The 20,509-nt window shown below is 48.9% G+C and overlaps 1 protein-coding gene across 9 annotated transcripts in view; it reads left to right on the top strand.

The window, feature by feature from the left end:
• The first annotated feature begins 13,099 nt into the window (after positions 1-13,099).
• ANKRD11 (ankyrin repeat domain 11) overlaps positions 13,100-20,509 on the top strand; it is a 112,615-nt gene continuing 105,205 nt past the window's right edge. For 8 of the 9 annotated variants that reach the window (XM_034672669.1, XM_034672680.1, XM_034672678.1 and 5 more), the window contains exon 1: positions 13,100-13,183. The gene's annotated coding sequence lies outside the window, so the exon portion shown is untranslated. Of the gene's footprint in view, positions 13,184-19,452; positions 19,573-20,509 lie in introns of all 9 variants that reach the window. The other variant, XM_034672672.1, reaches the window with a different exon arrangement.

Genomic DNA, 20,509 nt, shown 5'->3' with positions numbered 1-20,509 from the left:
TAGTTATCAGTGTTGAAAATTATTTTTTATTTTAATTCTGAAGGAAGTCCACTTACAGGAATACTCTGACGGTAAGTCCAGAAAGAAGGCTTTGGTTGCCCCATGTTCATGCATGTGCATCTAAATTTTAGTCCCCCCCTTCCGGGTGCTCTCGTCTTATACTCTTGCTGAATGACCATCCTGCTTTGTTCTCTCTTAACACCCAAGGCAGCCGTTGTGTGAGGTTCCTGTTTAGTACTTGCTATTAGAAAGCTGTGTCTTTTCTATTGGAATTTCTCTTGTTGGTGAGGATTATCTACCAGGGAAGAAACTTGAATTTTCATGTTTTAATAGAAGAAACTTTTACTCCACTTTTCAAAAGGGAGAGTCTCCTCTTCTGCTGGGGTGTCTCCTGTCAGATCAGTGAGAGGGTGCATGTGGGTGTGCCAGTGTCGCTCTGCTTGGCAGCAAAACATATCCTTTTAACTATGTTAGAATGCACTTGTCCTTCTGGAAATTTGAGGACATCTGTGCATGAAGAGCCGTTGCTAGCGTATTGAAGTAAGCACAGAAGTTGCAGTGAGACAGACTTGTTATTCCTTGAACTGACAACACTGAAAGCGTGTTGGTTTGTGAAGGGTTGGTGAGCTGTGGGTTGGTAGGTGGACGCTGGGCTCCCAGCAGATGTCCTGTCTTGAACCTGCAGCCCTTTAGCTCTTGTACATTGGTGCAGTCTTCAGGGTGGGGGCATCCCCCCAAAAACCCGGAGCCTAGCAATAGCTGACTCGTCACACATTAGATCACCAGAATCCAGAGGACGATGGAGTCTGCTCCTCAGACATCTCATGTCTGATTTTGCCTGTTCACATTCTGCCTTTTAACAAGGAAGGGTCTGATCCTGTCCTGCAGAGCAGATTTGGGCCCAGGAAACCTGCATCATGGGATGTGGAAGGCATGCCAGTCCATAGACCAGCAGCCCGTGCCCCCACGTGGTCCCGTTTACCTGCGGACAGCCCGCTGCCCGCTGCAGGGGCCGTGCTGGCCTCTGTAGGGGTATGGATCCTACTGCCACCCTGCTACTCCAGGCTTACAGGGCTTTCCGTGGGGTCGTGTCATTTCCATAGCCTCTTCATCACACGAGGCCTCTTCAACTTATTTTGGAGGGGAAGGGTAACAGTTCTCAAGTTTGAGGAACACTACTTTCTGGTGATTGTTTCCACAATTGCATGATTGGGAGTTTGGGTTGGATAGTGAGACTAGATCAGTGATTATTAGATTTGCTTGGGAAGCATGTCACAAAAATAAGTTTTGTCCTCACCCTCAGAGACATAGATTGAAGTGTGTCTGGGGGTGGAGACACGTGGGAGTCGAATCACAGGTGATGGAAGTCTTGAGGCTCCTCTGACATGTCCTCTGCGGCCCCATTCTGCCTTGGATTCCTGTTTGCCTGTTTGCAGTTTCGGCCATTGTTTCCATCCAGTGGGTGGGACGGGACAGAGGGGTGGGGGGTGTCTTAAAATTCCAAGAAGCTTCTGGGTTTGGAGGCCAGCTCCTGTGTGGGTCTCTCCCCGCAGGCTCTTTGCTTAGAGAAAAGAGCCGGGGAGCGCCACTGCCCCCTACTCACTCTGTATGGTTATATGGCTCTTTCCCAAGTTTGGCTGTTCCTGTGCAGTCCTTGCGGGCTAAGCACTGCCCTCCGCATTGGTCCCTGTCTCTCTCCCTCACTGCTCCTTGAGGGGGCTCTGAATTTGAGAGCTTAATCTTGCTTGAATTAGGACTAGTGAGCTATGTTTCTTTTCCATTTGGTAATAATATATTTAGAAAGCTTTGTAGGTGGAGGAAAAAAGTCATTTGTAACTTGGCACACAGGGGCGTTGCTGTGCTGTCGGGAGTTGGTAACTCTGGAAGGGAGAAAAAGGACACTTAGAAAGTAAACTAATTTGTAGGTGATGCAGAGTCAGAGAACTCTGAGAAGCCAGCTGAGTCCAGATGAATTACCTGGGGGTCAGGAACGGCCTGCCATGGCCACTCGCTCGAGGAGCTTATAGTGAAGTGTTCTGGATGGGGAAGCTGTCTTCCTTTTTATATTCTTAGTTTCTAATGAAGTTTGTCTGTAAACCACATTTTTTTGAGGTGAATTTTCATCTTTGTCAAAGAATGTGTATGAGCTGGCTGGAAAGGGCACAGATCCTTGGAGGCAAAGGGCGGAGGGTCGTTGTGGCCACTCTTCCCCACGAGGTAGCCTTGCTTCCAGGCTTGCCAGTTCTGCAGCAGGTTTCGTGTCCTGATAGCTCCGAGTGCAGGGTTTCCTCTGCACTGGGTGTCGGGGTTGGGTGTTTGCCATGTGACCTGGGTCTAGTGCTGGGCTCTGAGGACTTGGGAGACAAGCTTAACGGTAGTGCTGCTGCGTGCATGGGAGGGGCACTTGGGGAAGGTTTCCTGGGGATGGCAGCCTGCTAGAACCGGGTACTGCTGGAACAGTACTTGTCCGCTGTAGGAAAGTGGGAGAATGCTGGCCGCGTGAGGAAGTCAGGACTAAGATGCTGAAGGATGAACAGGCACTTGCCCAGGCACAGAGGAGAGGGGGGAGCCTCCTCTGAGGGAAACACTGTTTCCCAGAAACTGGAAGAAGTTGGAAATTGCTGAGGAGGCAGCCCAGGACAGTATCACTCAAAGCCTGTGCTCCTGTGACTTTCCTTTAGGGGGTTGCCATACTGATGGTTTGTGAGGTCAACTTGGAAGGAGGCTCCCACTTTAAAAACCAGCCAATACCAGCAGCCAGCCTAGAATGTACTAGAAAACACTGGGGTGCTTTGCACAGAGGAAGGGCAGTTCTATTTTGTGAAGCCTTCTCTTCAGTTGTGTGTTTGTGTGTATGTTTGCCTTGCATCGTGATGTAAAATGTTTCTTACTTTGGGTTTGAAATTTGAACACTAACATATTCCTTGTTAACCCAGTAACCCCCCCTCCCCGCCCCCCATAGGCATGAGAGAGGTGAATCAGACATGCCAAGTTCGCTTCTGAATGAGTTGGCGTGTTCAGTTGGAGGTAGAGATGATGAAGCTGTCACGATAACGTAAGTGAAGAAATAGTGGAGACTCTGCTCAGTTCGGAGTTAGGGCAGCAGGGAGGAGAGTGTGTTTAGAAGCTGGAATTAACAGAACTTGTCAGGTGGCTTTGGATCATGAGAGAGAGGGGGACAGCAGATTTCCAGTTTGGAGGATTGTCTGGACACTGGTCCTCCAAACCGGAGCAGAAAATCCAGCAGTCACAGTCGACTTGGGGGGTCCCTCTGTGCAAGGTATGTGTGCTTGTGGACATGTGTCTGACATGCTTGGACTTTGTGAGTTCATTGGGGAAGTCTGAGTTGGAGAAACGTAAGGGATCTAACAGTGTGGTTATTAAAGCCACGGAGGCAGATGAGATTGCCCAGAGAGAGCATGAAGGAAATGACATTGAGGAGCAAGTGGAGGAGGGAGATCTAGCTTGTGGAACAAAGTGGTGGTAGAGTTAGCAAGAGAAGCCGAGGCCGTACGAGGGAGCCCTGGGGAAGGGGGTGAGTGGTAGAGCGAAGCCGCCGAGAGGCCAGGTGGGGTGATCGTCAGCTATGTTCCCGTGTAGATGGAGGATGAACGGAGCCTGCCCTGGGTGTTTGACGTAGGAGTTACGTCCTCGGAAGTGCCAGCGTTGTGTCAGTATCTCAGGTGGTGGAGGGCTCGGAGGTGCGTGGTGCAGGTGACAGCTCTAGAGCCTGACTTCGAGCCTCATTTTGAGGCGCGTGATTCAACCTTTTAGAACCTGGTTTCTTATCAGAAAAATGGAGGTGGTCCTGTTAGGGGAGGGTTGTCACGAGGATTAGTGAGGTGCTGGGAGGACAAAGCCCAAGTTACCAGTCGGGCCACCATCCTGTGCCAGAACCCTTCCAGACCTTGGGATGCATCAGAGCTCATACGGACAGTGCAGAATCGCAGCTCTCCTGTCAGGTCGCGTGCACTCGGGCCGGCTTGCTCGTCTTAGTCTTCTGCGCTTGCCCTTTGCTACTCGAGATCTCCGTGAACAGCCCCTAATGTGGGAGCAGACTCGGACTGGGACTTCTGGGATTAGAGATCGTGTTGGAGTTACCTCGAGGAACAGAGCTGGATGGGGGCTTTGCTGGCCAGGAAGGCTTTGCTGAGAGCCTCCAGTGGGGCTTAGGAGGACTTGCTGCCGCGTGCGTCTTCTCATGCCTCTTCCTCACCTGCTCCCCGCAGGTGCAGGGTCTCCGTTTGTGATTGGAGAGAAAGTGGAAGTGGGGGAGTACAGTTAACACAAACTGACATTATGACTTCCAGATAGGGATTGGGAAAGATACCATGTAAAGAGTAAATTCCCTTTCGTTTGTCTTAGGAAGACAGTTTAATTGGTTCCAGTGATGTTTCTTTCATTCTGGGCGGCTGGGCAAAATACTGCTTTCAGGGTAGTGGACCCGCCCCGCAGGCAGGGTGGGGTCGGGCTGCAATGCAGGGCGCCCCTTTGTAAGTCATTCATTCCTCACGACGGGACACACTCCCACAGAATCCTGGAGCATCAGAGCTGAGAATTGCCTGCTTCTGCTCCTGTTCTGTGGTGCGCACGTCCTGCCTCACTGCCCTGCCCTGCCCCCTTTACATTGTTGGCATTTTAGAGGTTAAACTGTGCAAGGTATTGCTATGGGTTCATATTCTTGATAGAAGAAGTACATTTAGGGAAAAGGGTATATTGTTTTTTAAGATTTATTTTTAAGTAATCTCTATGCCCAGCGTGGTACTTGAACTCAGTCCTGGGTCCGGCTCCCTGCTCAGCGGGGAGTCTGCTGCCCTCTTTCTCCCTCCGACCCTCCTCCCCGCTTGTGCTCACGCTCTCTCTCTCTGTCTCAAATAAATAAATAAAAATCTTTAAAACAAATTAAAAAAAAAAAACATTATTGAGGCCTGAAGTCATGAACATGGGATTTTTTTCCAGTTAGGTAGGTCTTCGGTTTCTTTCAGCAGTGTGTTGTAGTTTTCAGTGCGCAATCTTCCACCTCTTTGGTTAAATGTATCCTTAAATACTTAATTCTTTTTGATGCTGTTGTAAATGGTGTTGCTTTCTTTCTTTCTTTTTTTTTTTTTAAAGATTTTATTTATTTATTCGACAGAGATAGAGACAGCCAGCGAGAGAAGGAACACAAGCAGGGGGAGTGGGAGAGGAAGAAGCAGGCTCATAGCGGAGGAGCCTGATGTGGGGCCCGATCCCAGAACGCCAGGATCACGCCCTGAGCCGAAGGCAGACGCCCAACCGCTGTGCCACCCAGGCGCCCCTGGTGTTGCTTTCTTAATTTCCTTTTCAGATTTTTCATTGCTAGTGCATAGAAATACAACTGATTTTTGTATTTTGATCTTATAGCCTGCAGCCTTGCTGTGCGGTGCTCATTTATTTGCTCTAATAGTGTTTTGTATATACTTGGGTTTTATATTCCTTTTTCAAGGTGAGTTTTGTAGCTGGACAGCCCCGTTTAGTTCAAGCTTTTGCTGTGTCTGGTGGAGGGTGTCTTTGAGTTTCCTGTCTGTGTCCCTGGTGTGGTTGGTTTGTTGCTTCTGTGAAGGTCTGTCACTGCAAGTCTTGCTGTCTCATATGGGTTCCAGGGGTGGGACAAGAGAGTACTTGGGAGGAATGAGGGGAGCTCTATCTCATTCTGAATTCCTGTTTAACAGAAGGCAGGCTGGTACCCAGTATCCTAGGTGTTGTGAGAGATCGCAAATAAAGAAGCGATCATTTTGTTGGTGCTTCACACCACTGAAGTGAAACAGTCACCGCCCTGATTTCTGTTACCTTTGTATTTCCAGGGGCTGTGATCTGGTCATACAATGGTGAGGTCAGCAGCTCACTCCAAAAGATGGGCAGATGACAGCATGTTCATGTTTCTTTTGAGTTTTGCCCTTAGAGCATGGTGCTGGTTTGGAGTTCTCGGAGTTTGCTGTGAGCTGCAGACACTTGTACTATTTCCTGACTTAGACCCTCAGAAAAGTTGTTATATGTCCTTGTTAATCATGATTTCAGTGTGTGTGTGTGTGTGTGTGTGTGTGTGTGTGTGTGTGTGTATGCACACATATGCACACTGTCTTGAGGGTGAGTAGGGAGTCAGGGTGCTGGGGAGCCTGTGGACTTGATCTTGAAAGTCAGCGGTGGGGACACCTGGGTGGCTCAGTTGGTGCAGCGTCTGCCTTCGGCTCAGGTCGTGATCTCAGGGTCCTGGGGTTGAGCCCCACATTGGGCTCCCTGCTCTGCGGGAAGCCTGCTTCTCCCTCTCTCTGTGTCTCTCTCCCCGCTTGTTCTCTCTCTCTGAAATAAATAAGTAAAAACTTAAAAAAAATGTCAGCGCTGGGTGATGGTTGGTGGAGTCTGGATTACTCCTGCTGGGGAAGAGACAGCTGGTTTGGCTCAGCCCTGTCCACTTCCTGTGGCTGTGAGGGGCCTGTTCTCACAGTGTGCTCTGAGTTACTTTCTCTAGTTTGATTTCATGCTTTTATCCTCCTGATTTTCAAGAATTTCCCCAGTTTCTGGTCTACAGAGTTTCCCTTTTCTGCTTTTCTTTATGGCTATGCATATGTTTATTTAAACAACTCATTTTCTGTCATTTCCTTGGATTTGGCAGTGTGAGCATGAGACGTTCTCCCTGGACTTTGGTGAGTTGAGATGTGGTGTTGATTACTGCCTGCACAGTTGTCTGTAGAGGGGAGGGCGTGTGTGCCAAACCACCTGTTTTGTTCTCATTCTGCATTGATTCACTTTTCACTTTATTCTGGTAAGGGGTGTAAAGAGAATGTCTTGGAACATTGATTTTTCTGTTTCTTGCCTGCTTTGCTCTGCAGTGGAAAGGAAGCATGTGAACTGAAGACAGAAGCTGAATGACGGGCATTCCTTTTCCTTGTGGCATCTTGGCCAACTTTACCTTGTACCTGCTGTCTGCTCGGTGCCTTCATTACCTTGAGCTGGCTGTCACTACAAATCCAACAAAGAAAGCAGTAACAAACAGCACCCATCCTAAAAACAAAAAAACCACCCCTAATAGTCCCCCTGTTTGTTCCCTGGGAGGCAATTAAGGCCAGGCTGATAGCCCCGACCTGAGGTGGCAGGTGGCTCCCGACCCCACAGCAGAATGAGGTGTGGGACTTGTGCGGCTCTGCACACTGTCAGGGGAGGGATGTTGGTAGCTCGTGTACAGGTGGAATTCAGTTTGTTCTATCTGCCGTGAAGGAGAACTTTAAAATAGGTGAGGCCAGATGTGAGGGCTCAGTGTCCTACTTAAGTTCTCCAAGGTTACATTTTAAGAAGATTTTTTTGGTAAAGACTCTATGTATTTGAGGGAGAGGGAGAGGGAGAGGAAGGAAGCTCACGAGCACAGGGAGGGGCAGAGGGATGAGCAGACTTCCTGCTGAGCACAGTGCCTAATGCGGGGCTCCATCCCAGGACCCCAAGGTCATGAACTGAGCTGAAGTCAGATGCTTAACCGACTGACTGACCCACCCAGGCACTCCCATTTTAAGATTTTTCAACCTATAAGGAGAACTCCGTGTGCCTTCTAGTTCACGTGTCCAGCTTCAAGGACAGCGACTGGCTCTGGAGCCGGCCAGCCTGGGTTGGAGTGAGTGCTGGCCCCACCACTTCACGTGGCACCCCTCGCAGGGCCTCAGACCTCTCTTGTATAGACTGGGGGTAATAAGGATCCCTACCTTAGGGAGTTGTGTTGAGGATTAAGTGAGTTAATATTAGGTCAGACCATTTGAAATTGCCAATATTAGACTCTTTAAAAATGGAGATCATTGCAGACACACGTGCTGTAAGAAGTAACAGAGGGAGTTCCCTTGTACGATTTGCCCTGGTTCTTCACTGGTAACGTGTTCAAAACTAGAGTATAACATCACAGCCGGGATCTTGACAGGGACACGGCCCACAGGTCTGAGACGCCCCAGTTCTCCTTGTGCAGTGTTCTTGTGTGTCTGGGTGCCTGATGCACATCACCACAAGGGTCCCTCCTGCTCTCCCTTTGTAAGCACACCTGCCTCCTGCCTCGTCTCCTCACCCTTGTCCCCAACCCTGGCAACCACCGATCTGTCATTCCTTCTGCAGTTTTGTCACATGAGAATGTCCTGTAAATGGAACTGTGTGAACGTAACCGTGGGGCGTGTGTCTCTCTGCTCCACATGGTTCCCCTGAAGTCCATCCAGGCTGTTGCTGCCTCAGTAGCGCCGTCCTTCTCATTGCTGCACGCCATGCTGTGGTGAACGCGGGCCAGCCACGCGTTAGCCCTTCGCCCGTTGAAGGACATTTGGGCTGATTCCAGATTTTGTCAGTTACGAACGAGTACAACTGCTGTGAACACTTGGTGGAGACATTGTTGGGCTGTGTTTGACCCCCAGAGACGACGGTCCCAAACAGCTCAGTCTGGTCCCTGGAGGGCAGTTGAATGCTCCACTGTGAGTGCTGTGGGACATGGCCTGTCTTTGCCCAGATACACGTCTCTTGCCATCTCCGTGAATGTGTTCGAACCTACCTGGAAAGTGTCTACTTACCAGGAAAGCCGTAGTACCACACGGTCCCTGCGGACGCTGCCTGTACTCACCTGCTAACAAGCCTTCATGGGAGGAGCACTGCTGCTTCTCTGTGCGAGTGGGCCAGGAAGAGACAGAAACTTACCCAGTCCTGCAGCTCTTTGGGGGTGATCAGCGCCCAGGACTCTGGTGTAATGAGGCTGTTTGGTCAACCAGGGCACGTGGAGTGCTTGCTCTGCATTGGTTCGAGTGTTCTAGTCCTGAGAACCACAGGTCTGCACAGACTGGCGGACAGCATTTAATCCTGCAGGCTGGTGCCTGTGCAGTATGACAAAGCTTTTGCTAATTTGGATTCCTGGGCATTTAGGACATTTGGAAAGGTGGTAAAGGGAGGGAAATAAAGAAGCCTTGGGCCGTCTGCAGTACTTTAAATCCACAGCGAAAATCAGTAATTTGAAGGAAAGGCTGTGTGGGTCAACTGAAGATATCATGATTACTTTGGTTTGTTGAATTTTATCAACATAGGTTTTTTAAAAAAATCATCTTACGCTGATCAGAAACTATGGTTTAACAACTATAGGTCTTTAATGAATAAAAATTGAAGCGAGTTAAACATAGTTATATAAGTGAAATCTTCCAAAACTTGGGGTTACCTTCAAGGAGAGAAGGATGACTCTCTGTGGTAAAACATTAGTAATTTTGGACTCTTTTCCCCCAAAATAATAATAAAGTCTGTCCAGTGTCCTTACAAGTTACAACTCTGTGCTGGGGACAGTGTGATAAGAGCCTGTCTCTGGTCCTGTAGCAAGAGAAAGGAAGGCTGGCCAGTGTAATGCAGAAGCAAGAGGAGGTCAGTTTAACAGGAATTTCACAGTATTTCTTGGTCCCCCCCCTTTTTTGTGGCTCTAAATACTGTTTATTTCTTTATTTACATTTAAATTCCAGTTAGTTAACATACAGTGTGTTGTTGTTTCAGGAGTAGAGTTCAGTGATTTTTCAGTCCATATGTCACCTGGTGCTCCTCACAGCCAGGGCAGTCCGTCCCCGTTGCCTCTTCCCCATCCCCCCACCTCCGCTCTGGTCACCATCAGTGTGTTCTTGGTAGTTAAGAGTCTGATTCTGTGTTTGCTTCCCTCTGTTTTTCTTTTCCCCCTCTCTGATTGTTTTATTTCTTAAATTCCACATATAAGTGAAATTGTAGGATATTTGTCTTTCTCTGACATATTTCACTTAGTGTTATACTTTCTAGTTCCATCCACGTCATGGTAAATGGCAAGCCTTCTTTCTTTCCTTTTTTCTTTCTTTCCTTTTCTTTCTTTCCTTTCCCTTTCTTTCTTTCTTCCTTCCTTCCTTCCTTCCTTCCTTCCTTCCTTCCTCTCTCTCTCTCTCTCTCTCTCTCTCTCTCTTTTTTTTATTTGAGAGAGAGAGAGAGAGACAGCACCAGATTGCATGAGCGGGGGAAGGATCAGAGGAAGAAGCAGGCGCCCCTTCTGAGCGGGAAGCCAGATGCGGAGGATGCGGAACTCGATCCCAGGGGATTGTGACCTGACCCGAAGGCAGACGCTTCACTGACTGAGCCACCCAGGCACTCTCTGAGGTTTCATTCTTTTTTGGTAGTTTTTTAAAGTTTTTTTTTTTTTTAAAGATTTTATTTATTTATGTGACAGAGATAGCCAGCCAGCAGAGAGGGAACACAGCAGGGGAGTGGGAGAGGGAAGAAGCAGGCTCATAGCGGAGGAGCCTGATGTGGGGCTCGATCCCATAACGCTGGGATTACGCCCTGAGCCGAAGGCAGACGCTTAACAACTGCGTTACCCAGGCGCCCCTGGTAGTTTTTTAAAAAGCTTTTCCTCTACCCTAATGTAGTACCCAGCTCATTATAGGAATCAGTGAGATATGAAAGAATAGAAAGATAAATTTAAAATCTTGCAGTGCTCCACAATTCAGAGATAACCACTGTTAATGTTAAAAGTATTTCCAAATTTTTCTCAAAAATCCCTGTCATTTTTCTTACACAGATTGTATGACTCAAGCTTCCTCAGCACCTGTGATTATTATCTTGCCCACACTGGCAGTCCCACAGGTGGGGACCTCTCCGCATGGGTTTAGATGGCTTCTTGGCGAGGCCGTGGGTCAGGGTGGGCAGCTGCCCCATCTGTTGAATGCTTCCTCTGCCTCTGCTGGTCACCCTCGGGCTGTGTTGGACACCGGCTTTTCATGTCTCCATGGTCTCCGTCTGTCCTCTGTCTTCACCGATCTCTTTATTCCTGGGCTGGGAACATGCTCTTTGAACTACCGTAGCTGTAAGCGGACAATGACAGCTGTGCTCCGGTGCGTTTCTGTCTGAAAACGTAGCTTGATGATTGCTTCAGCGGCGGTAGGCGCAATGTGAACGTGTACGCCGCATGAAGCTTTTTTCTTATCGTAGAGCATCTCTTTAGTGTGTGTGGCCCAGAATTGAGGTTACTCTGTCAAAAGGGATAAATATTTTGGCGGCTCTTAATTTGTGCTGTCTTCCAGAAATAATTGGTTTAATTACTAAAGTATTTTCCCATAGAATGAAAAGACCTTTAGACCAGGATTTTGGAGACCTGGGCTCTTCTTCCAACTTGCCTTTAATTCCCTGTGTGACCGTAGACGACTAAACCTGATTTGGTTTCCTTCTTTGTTAAGTAGCAGTTGGATTTACAGCACTGGTTCTCTGTCTCGATGATGTTGCCCTTCAGGGGGCTTAGGACAGTGTCTGGAGACGTTCTGGTTGTCCCAGCCTTGGGGGGAGGGTGCTGCTGGCATCTGGTGCGCCTGGGGTTGGGCTGCAGCTCAGCACCCTCCTCCAGTGCCCAGGACACAGAGGGTGATCTAGCCCCAAGTGTGAGTGCTGCTGAGTTTGAGAAACCTTGGGTTAAGAAAACCTCAAGTTTTCTTCAAAGTTGTAATGATAGATATTATTATTATTTGCTGTATTCCTAGCATAGACATTCGTCATGCATTCTGTATTGTTTTGTTACTGTCTTTATAAGAAAATTGAAGGGGCGCCTGGGTGGCTCAGTCATTAAGCATCTGCCTTCGGCTCAGGGCGTGATCCCGGAGTTCTGGGATCGAGCCCCACATCAGGCTCCTCCGCTGGGAGCCTGCTTCTTCCTCTCCCACTCCCCCTGCTTGTGTTCCCTCTCTCGCTGGCTGTCTCTATCTCTCTCTCAAATAAATAAATTCTTAAAAAAAAAAATTGAAAAGCAGGATGCCTAAGTGGCGTAGTCAGCTAAGCATCTGCTTTGGCTCAGGCCATGATCACAGGGTCCTGGGATCGAGTCCTGCATCGGGCTTCCTGCTTGGTGGGAAGTCTACTTCTCCCTCTTCCCCCACCCCTTGCTCGTGCGTGCGTGCTTTCTCACTTCGCGCGCGCGCTCTCTCGCTTCACTCTCACAAATGAATAAAGAAAATGTTTAAAAAAAAAAACCGAAAAAACCACATATTTGTTGCTTTTCAATAAAACCAAATATTGTGTATTGGAAGCTGCTTTTCCATGTTGTGTTTAGTAGTCCTTGAGGTTCATATGCTAGCTTCAGAAAATCCTGTGTAGGCATAAAAGGACAGAAGAACCTTGGTCCATCTTTGCAAACACACACCCCCTGTAAGCATAGGTCAGGAGACCGTGTAGATGGTTGGTACCCTGAGCATGGACCTGGGCAGTCCTGCTTCCTATGGATACTGTGTCTGACAGCCTTCTCCCTGCCTCCTTTCCACGGATGTGACTACCTTACTCCATACGTGTGATATGTTTGGAGATGGAATGGAGTCTGATGCTTTGATGGGGTTGTGGGAAAGGTCGTGAACAAATTGTATTTTTTTCTCGTTGTTCCTGGCTTGTTTTATTCTTGAAGATCCCAGAGCTCCCCTAGGAGGTTATACATTGTTAGTCTGTTTTCTTCATGACACTGCGCTGTAGTCTCCCCTTCTCTTACTGCCAAGGCCACAGTGCTCGTTTGATTTATTTGCTAAGGTGGGAGCCTCCGGGGGGTGGCTGAGCACGGGGTGGGACTGGGGGTGTGTGCTGCAAGAGGCCAAGAGAGGTGGGTCACTGGGGTTTTTAAGCCAAAGGGTGAGTTTATGTTTTCTTCCCAGTGTGATAGGACATTCATAGAGGATGCAAAATGCCTAACTTTGACAAAAGCTTAATAATTCTGAGATTTTTGTTGAATTCCATGTGAGGAGAAAAGTCTATGAATGACCCCTTCAAGGCCCCAGTCCTGAAGCCTCATCTCCAGGGAGACTGACAGGCCCACCGAGTATTCTTTCCTTGACCTGGCCTTTCTGAGTGCTGCTTTCCAGGAAAAATTATTGAGAACAGAAATTCCCATTTGGATAGTGCCCTAAAGCAAATCATCAGGTGTGAGCCCCATTCATGGGCCCCTTTCAGCCAAACACAGATCTTAGAAACTTTTTTGTTGTCTGGAGTTCCGTGAAGTGAAGGCAGGCAGTGTAGCAGAGACGGCCGGTCCAGATGGGGAGACCGAGCTTGGGCAGAGCACTGAGGTGGGAGTGCAGGAGCTAACTGTGCTCTCTCGTTTCAGGATGCGCGCAGCACTGCTCTGGGACACGCCTCACTGGATGGAATAGACAGTGTTCAGCAGCGTCAGCTTTCAGCTATGGAATCGGTAAGTATTTTATTGCACCGCTGCTGTTCATCACTTTGTTATTTTCACTGCTTTGTGAAGAGAGGTCAGAAGATAATGCTAGACCTCCGTGTTGGCTTTCGTGGGCTTGCTAGTGCTGGCTGAGTGTGCTGGATGTTGTTCTGGGCGTCCCTTGGATGAGGGTCCGTCAGAGCGGTGGTGGTGAGGTGTGGGCTGTGAAACAGCACCCAGTATCCCAGGCTGCGAAGGAAGTCTGTTTCTGTTCAACCTCCTTATCTGATTGGCTCGATCATCGAGGAGTCCGGAGACCGTCGGGACTCGGTACTACTACCTGTTTTGTGCTCTGTGCATATTGCAGAAACACTTGGCACAGAGAAGAGCTTTTCCAGTCTGACAGTTGTCCTCCTCCTCTGGGGAAGCAGTGGAAGCCCGGCTGTGCTCTGGTCTGGTGTCCGCTGTGTCTGGACAGCTACTCGTGTGATTCCTAGGAGTGCGAGGCCAGCTTGTGTGCTTGGTGGCTAAGGAATGGGATCTTTTGCTAGGTTACCCTGATTGTGTGCTTCCTTCTGGGAATTACTTGCAGATTTTTTGAGTGGAGGGTCAGCTGTTTCCCTAAGGACCCTGGTCTCCGGTCTCATCAAGCATCTGTTGCTCTAGGACAAAGTCCCCTCCTTGGGGGATGTGTTGTACTGACTGTCTCTTTCCTCCGATAAGTGCATTGATGACGATAGAAGACAAGACTCTTGATTCGTTTTGGTTTTTCACACCTTGGTCAGGGTTAGTGTTTCAAAGCAGGTAGTCCGCAGATGTATTATCAACTGTTTTGTTATTCCTAGCGAGCAGGAAAGAAACGTCTCCTGCTGCTTCCTTGGTTCAGTGTCCTTAGTCGGACAGAACCTGTCCTTTATCTCAGCCATCACAGAATCAGGCCACTTGGAAGGTTCCTGGCGGTCTCTTTGACTTTCGAAGTATTTCCTTGGGAATGGCGATAAAGTCTGACGGAACAGGAATCTTAGATGTCTCTGACAGTAGGCCTCAAATTGTCTTCTCTTAATCTGCAGGTCGGTTAGCGGTCAGAAAGAAGCCAGTGCGACTAGTGCAGGTGTTGGTGTATAGGTGGGGTAGTGGTGGGCTGTGTGGCACCCCGGGAGTGCTCTCCAGGACGTTTGTGCCGGTTCGGCTTGGTTGTCACAGGCCGCGGGACAGCCATGGAGAGACTGAGTCCAGGAGAGAAGGACGTAGTGGGGTCAGAGGGAGAACCAAACTCACTCCCACCAGGAGGCCGAGTTCTGCGTTTGTTTGGAAACTGTAATACTGGTCTTTATTTATAATGAGGAAAAAGAAAATACTACCTAAATTAGGTTTTTAGTATTTGGTGATTCAAAATAATGTATTTCCTGATTAAAAGAAAACAAGTTACTAGTGACTGTTCGCTGGCAGATTCATGGGTTGGCCCAGTTGGTCTGGTGGATTGAGAGCAATAGGTGTGTTATATTTAGAAGGTTTTCTAACATAGGAAGGACTGGCTTTTTTTTTTTTTTAAAGATTTTATTTATTTATTTGACAGAGATAGAGACAGCCAGTGAGAGAGGGAACACAAGCAGGGGGAGTGGGAGAGGAAGAAGCAGGCTCATAGCAGAGGAGCCTGATGTGGGGCTCGATCCCGTAACGCCGGGATCACGCCCCGAGCCGAAGGCAGACGCTTAACCGCTGTGCCACCCAGGCGCCCCAGGACTGGCTTTTTTGACCATATCACAGAAATATCCCAAGGTGTCTCATGCCATTTATCAGTTTCGTGAACCATAAATACTCAGGTAATACTGATTATAATAGTTTTTTTTAAAAATCAGGAGCGTTTGGATTGAATAAAGGTAAAGGTTCTTAATAATGTGAGGGCTCCTCTTGGGCCAGGGGCTCCTCAAGTGTATGGTTAGGGGCTCGGGGCACAGCAGTGTGGGCAGCCGACTTGCTGAGGTCTGCCCTCCAGGACTGTTCCTGGAATCAAAAGGCAGAATTTTACTTTTATTTATTTATTTTTTAAAAAGAGTTTATTTATTTGTTAGAGAGAGAGCACCAGTTGGAGGCAGAGGGAGAGGGAGAGGGAGAAGCAGGCTCCCAGCTGAGCAGGGAGCCCGACATGGGGCTCGATCCCAGGACCCCGGGGACCATGACCTGAGCCGAAGGCAGACGCTTTACCAGTGGAGCCACCCAGGCGCCCCAAAAGGCAGAGTTTTAAAAATAGAATAATTTTGTAGACTCTCTAATAATTTTTATTGTTACTCACATTATTTTCAGTTTTAATTTTGACTTCTTAAAGGTCGAATATGAGCCATTTAGATCAGATTTGAGACAGAGATGGGCTTGTTAAAGCCCCGTGAATATTGAATCCCCGGCTCTCGTTTCCACCTGAGCATGGGTTAGGGGCCCAGTTTGGACGGATTCTGGCTGGCCCTGCCCTGAGATGTTCCAGGCATGGCTGCGTTACAGGGTGTGCAGCAGCCTGTGTGTGCTGGGCTGGCTGACCTAGTTCTTCTGACCTTGGGCTCACGTCTTGAGTCCTGGGTTCCTCCCCTGTGAAGGGGTAATGGTCACACCCATCTTAGATTTCTTCCAAGATTAAGTGGCATTGTTAATGGAAATAAAGCTCCATGAAAATATAAGCTTTAAAATAATTAGTTTAATTTTTAACCTTTCTTTAGCATAAAACTCTAATTTCAGCCGACAGTTGGTGTGATTCTTGCTTTGTCAACATCTTGCTTGGTAGAGCAGAGGGTCCTGGCCTCTTCCGAGGAATGCTGAGATGGACGTGGCTCTTGGCAGGCGAGTGTGTGGACACGCAAGTCAGGGCTGTCTTCCGGCCCTGACCCCCGGTGGCATGGGAGTGTTACATTCATGCTTGCTGGGAGGCAGGGAGTTTGAATTATGTTTCTTTCTTTCTTTAAAGATTTTATTTATTCATTTGACAGAGCGAGCATGCGAGTGAGCACAGGTGGGGGAGCAGCGGAGGGAGAGGGAGAAACAGGCTTTCCACTGAGCAGGGAGCCCGATGCGGGGCTCGGTCCCAGCACCCTGGGATCATGATCTGAGCCGAAGGCAGCTTCACCGACTGAGCCACCCTGGCGCCCCTGAATTATGTTTCCAAAAACAAAATAGTTTCTGAAAGCATGTTGTAATGATAAAGGTAGTGTTTATATGGGTAGAGGGTTAGATTTTAATGCTTGGTATTTTTAGTTGAACACCTCTATTTAAAATAGACGAATGATTGCATTTTGACTTGCTAAACATTGAACTTGCAAGGCATAGTCTCGGGGTCCCTGGACGTGATGCTGAGCTGGGCATCCTGTGCAGGTGGCGCTCACTGTAGGGAGGGGTGCGTGACTGGGCCTTGGCCCTGCCTCCCCAAGAGCACAGGGACTGGAAGTCTGGCTAACAACAGAACCAGCTTTGCTGTGCTGGCGATAGGATGGATCCCACCTGAGCAGCAAGGTTGGAGGGCGCCCCTCCTGGCCCCAGAGTGTTTTGCCATCTGGTATTGAAACAGAGAGGTGCTCTCCCAAGCTCGTCTGGTAGGAGTGGTGGTTTTTCCTGACCCGGCCACCAGCCCCATGCTCATTGTCCATTAGGAGCAGTTTATGGTCACAGCACATGTGGCAGCCTGGTGGGTTCTACCTGCCGCTCCTGCCGCCACGACCTGTGGGCAGTGCTGGCTTGGATGTGCAGGTTGTAAGGACCTTGTAGGTCTTGATGCTAATTCATTTGCCTTTTTAACAAAGAGGTTTTGTTAGGGTTTAAAAATAGATAATAAAGCATACTTGTCTTTGTTGTCAAAGAAATACGCATAGCTAATTGTGCCAGTATCATTTACTGAATTTTTGAGTATAAGTTTTTATTGTATAGTTAGAGTTTTAGGAAATATGCTTTGGCTAGACTCCCTTAAACTGTATAAAAGCTATGGAATATTAGATCTCATTAAAATGAGATTTCATTAAGTGCATGTCTTCTTGATTAATACAAAAATTGACAGTGTGTTCATACAGTTTTCCCCAGAAGCTCTTGCTCTCCCCCACCGCAGTGCTTGCTGAAGGGTAGAACTTTGGTCCTCTTATTCCAAGGTACTTGGAATGCAGGGAGAGGGTTTGGAAAGTAGGCAGTTCAGGGCAGAAGGGGAAGGTCTGAGCCCACACCCACACCCCAGCCAGGACTTCTGGCCACTGGGGCTGTTTCCCCCTGGATGTTTCTAGCTGGAATGGGCCTCTGAGCCCTGTGACCCCAAGCCCACTGGGAAGGCAGACATGTAGAGACACCTGCTTGGGCCCTGGGAAGGGTTTGTGGGTGGTTCATGATACCTCATTTATTGGTTATCAATTGCTATCATTTTCCTTCCAGTTTTACCTGTGGGGATTCTCGTGGAGTCAATGTGTAGTTTTTAATAACATCAAATTTTAAAGCTGGCTAAAGGGATTTCCTCTTTGCTTTATATCTGAGGGTGAAGACATGGGCCAGGATTCACCTTAGAGTAGGTACTCCGTGAGTTCTGTTAAGTGAGCTGAACTTTTTTTCTGGAATAACTCCTGTCTTCCCCTCCTGCTCTGCCTTGCAGAATATAAGGGGGTCCTGTAACACAGGGTTGAGGGCTCTGTGTAGCTCAGAGGTGTCTGCTATAGAAAGTCCCACGTGCAGCTCACTTGGATCTTGGTGAAAGGAAGGAGGCGGCAGGAGGGGCCGTGTCTGGGGAGGTGCCAGCTGCTGGGCCTGAGGAAAAGTTAGTCTGTTCTCCGCTCTAGAGTAGGTATCTTGGTTTTCACTTGTGTTGCCTATGGGGAGGAGGAATTTGGGATAGCCTTTGTGTCAAAGGGTGGTGGTGGGGTTTGAAGTGTGTAGTATTCTGAGTTCGAGATTGCAGTGTTTGGTTCAGCCGAGTCAGTCTGTGCTCTCTTTGTAGCCACTGAGGTCGTCCCCGTTCCTCCCCCACCCCCCGCAGCAGTGTGAGGGATCCAGAGATGAAACAAAGTGCTGTCCAGGCTAGCAGTGTGAGAAGAAAGCAGAGCAGAACAGTGGTCCTGCCTCTGGGCCCATGATTGGACCCGCAAGTGCCAGGTGGGGGAGGGCAGGGTCTGGGCTGCGTGGCCCTGGATGTGTGCACAGCTGGGGCTGCAGTGCCGGCATGGAGCACCCCCTCTGCAGCGTCTCGCTTTAAGGAAACCGAGTGTGGAGAACAGGACACGTTGACTCTGGCACTGGGTGCTGCCAGGACTTGGCTGCCCTGTGACCCAGTATATCAGGCTCTGTTTGCAAACACAGGTGCACCATGCACACATGTGCATTTTCTCCATGTTCTCTTCCGTATTCCGTGCCCCCTCCCCCTTCTGTTTAAGCTCGAAAGTCCCCTGCCTTGGGCCTGGGTTAAAGCCTTCGGGCTCAGAGGGCATTCTGCTTGGGCAGGAACGGAAAAAGGGGTAAAGAAGGAAGGGAGATGAGAAAAGGGTTCTTTGGAAGTGAAATGACACTTTTCTTTTAAAGCTTTTGACTTAGTTGACCTTTTGTGAATGAATGGTTTGTTTTTTGGAAAAAATAAACCCTGGGGTCCTTGTCCACCTCTGAGGGTGTTAGCACATGAAGACAAGAGCAGCAGCTGTTTGGACCCTGGGTATTTTTGGAGGGCAGAACCAAAGAAGCGAGTGGGGACAGCCCTTTCCCGCAGCTCTGGGCCTCTGCTGGGGTGGGGGTGCTTGGCACTGCTGACGGCAGCCCCAGCTGGGCAGGCACCCTGCACCTGCTCTGTGCGCCGGGTCAAGTCACTCCCGCCTCTGCCTTCCCTGAGTCTTCTCCTCTGTCTGTGCTCTTCATCTCCTGCACACAGTCAGCCTCTTTACAGTTTATTCTTGTTCGTTTTTTGTTCTTGGGAACCAGAGTTCTGACCATTGCATCCTCGTGGATGACAAGATGCTACCTTGGAGACAAGTGAGCCCATGAGAATGTCGCGTGGCGCCCAGGTGGCCGATCCAGTTCCATGGTGCGCCTGTTTTATGTTAAACTCGGCCCTGTAGCAGGCTAGCAGAAGATGTTATAAAGTTAGATTGAAGTTGGGAATCAAGCTGAAAGATGCCCATTTAGTTGTGACCAGAGTTGATTAAAGAAACCTTAGAAAGCTCTAGGGTATTTTGGCCTGCTAATACCATATTTTAAATCTCAGTGTTATAATTAAAACTTCCATTAACATAAAAACCAATTTTCGTTCTTTTGAAAAGTTTACTGTCTAGCTCACCTCCCCCCACATTGTCCGCCCCTAGGTTTCTTCGTGCCTTTGCATTTTCGTGGGCATAGTGAGTCACAGGGGATCCGTGGGAATGCTGGCCGCAGCTCCTGGAGAAGGGATGGAGACACAGTGTGGCCCAACCCAGAGTTTATAGGTGGGTCTCTCTCCAAGTGTTTGTGATTGGGTACCGCAGCCTAGTGGCTGGTCTCACGCTGGGATCGCAGAGCCGGTCTGTCTTGGGGCCTGAGTCCCATAGAGACAGACGGGTGGGTGGGGGTGGGGCAGACAAAGGTTTGCACTTGAGCCTGGGGTGGTGTAGCCAGAGAATCTATTTTGAGTGGTTTTTATAGGACAAGCTATGATCAGGCATATAGGCTCACGTAACCTCCTTAAACTAAAACCTCACTAAAAGAAAAACAAAACCAGCCAACTTTGTTTGAGGCTGGCTCTCTGGCATTCTTCACTTGGGACTGCTGTTCTTCTGGGTTTCTGCTCAGAGTCTTTTCTTGGAAATACCATACCAGAGGTCAGGTTGGGCTTCTGTGTCCCTCCCCAGATTGCACTGAAGAGTGCCTGCTGATTTGCATCTTCCAGGAACTCTTGAGGCCTATGCGTGGCGCATACCTTCACATTATGTTCTCTTCCCCCCTACAAAACCCAAGAAAATAGGGAGCATTTCCCACATTTTTCGTCTACGATTCTAGGCTTCAAAGATGTTAAGTAGTAGGGTTTTCAAGGTTCCCTAGCTGATTGGTGGCAGAGTGAGTTGGGGTCTCGGGGTCCTTACATAAAAAGAGATAGGTTAGCACTTGACTTTAGGGAGGATGGAAGGAAGCTGGTGGGAAGGGAGGGTGGTGGGAAGCCCAGTGAAGGGAGGAGGCCGTGTGGGTTTGCTGTAGCAGCTGGCGTTCCCTCTTTCAGGTTTGTGCTACGATTGTGCCCCAGGCACATCTGCTCATCTTTAAGGTCTGAGTGTGTGTGATAGAGGGTGAGGTCTTCACCCCAGCACCTCTTGCCCCTAGGCTTTGCTCCTGGGCAGACATGATGTGCTTAAAATGGGCCGGGTCTAGAATGAGGCCCTGGGAAAGAAT

The sequence above is a fragment of the Ailuropoda melanoleuca genome, chromosome 12 (genome assembly GCF_002007445.2).
Source record: "Ailuropoda melanoleuca isolate Jingjing chromosome 12, ASM200744v2, whole genome shotgun sequence".
NCBI lineage: Eukaryota > Metazoa > Chordata > Mammalia > Carnivora > Ursidae > Ailuropoda > Ailuropoda melanoleuca.
Note: the sequence above shows the minus strand (reverse complement) of the source record. Positions and strands in the feature narration are given on the sequence as shown.